The sequence below is a fragment of the Durio zibethinus genome, chromosome 27, assembly GCF_047325235.1.
Source record: "Durio zibethinus cultivar Kanyao isolate XHJ-2024 chromosome 27, ASM4732523v1, whole genome shotgun sequence".
NCBI classification, from domain to species: domain Eukaryota; kingdom Viridiplantae; phylum Streptophyta; class Magnoliopsida; order Malvales; family Malvaceae; genus Durio; species Durio zibethinus.
In genome coordinates, this window is record NC_143188.1 from 10,074,699 (window position 1) to 10,075,676 (window position 978).

At 32.6% G+C, this 978-nt stretch overlaps 1 non-coding gene across 1 annotated transcript; it reads left to right on the forward strand.

Annotated features, from left to right (window-relative positions):
* Positions 1–610: 610 nt before the first annotated feature.
* LOC149510900 (small nucleolar RNA R71) lies at positions 611–717 on the forward strand. The gene has a single exon (XR_016334898.1). It is a non-coding gene; the product is annotated as a small nucleolar RNA R71 (small nucleolar RNA).
* The last annotated feature ends 261 nt before the right edge of the window (positions 718–978 follow it).

A 978-nucleotide genomic window follows, 5' to 3' on the forward strand; every position in this document is an offset into this window, starting at 1 on the left:
ATGGAGGTACCTTGACTTTAGATAGCAATATTTTGAGCCTATAAGAATTGTGAGAACATCTCTTCAAAACTAGGCTTCTTTTATTGGGGTGGATTATAGGTTGGTCGATTTTAGCAAAAATTAGATTGTTGGTAGGTGTTGGTTTTGGTTTCAAGAAAAGTAAGGTTAGTTTTTCCAGCCTAGGTTATAGGTGTTGTTATAAGGGTTATCAGTTGGTTTCGATTGGGATGTGTATTGTAAGGTTTTTATCTTATATTGACACCTATTTAAGAAATGTAGACTTCATAAATATAATAAGTGACAAATGGGTTTTGAATGGCTTAGACAAGGGTGATAGGCGACTGGGTTCCTAAGGCATCTACCTTTTTGGTTAGGTTTCCAATTAGGATGTAATTGAGGTGAATGTGCCTAACTCATATACCTTAATAGCTTTTTTTTTACCTTCCTTTTGATTTCACATTGATAATTATTGATTGTTATTTCTTCAATAAGCTCGTATGCCTTTTCTAATAACTTTCTCATAATGGCTCCTTAAATAGCTAAATCTATTATTGTTCTTATTAGTGGTGTTAACCCATTATAGAAGATTTGGAATTAAAACCACTATGGGATACCATGTTGTGGGCATTTACACAACATCTCTTTGCACCTCTTCGACACATCATAAAGTGTCTCACCATTGAATTATTGAAAGATTGTGATTTCGTTCCTCATTTTTACTATTTTAATTGGTGAAAATTTTTGGCAAGGAATTTTTAGACTATATCATCACATGTTGTAATAAAGCTAGAGGAAAGTGAAAATAGTTAGCTCTTCACCTTGTCCCTGAGAGAAAACAAAAATAATCTTAGTTTAATTGCATAAATTGAAACTCCATTATTGTTAAAAGTGTCACAAAGTTCAAGAAAATTAGAAAGATGAAGAGTAAGATCACCATTTGATAGTCCTCCAAACTGAATAGAAGTTTGGACCATTTAG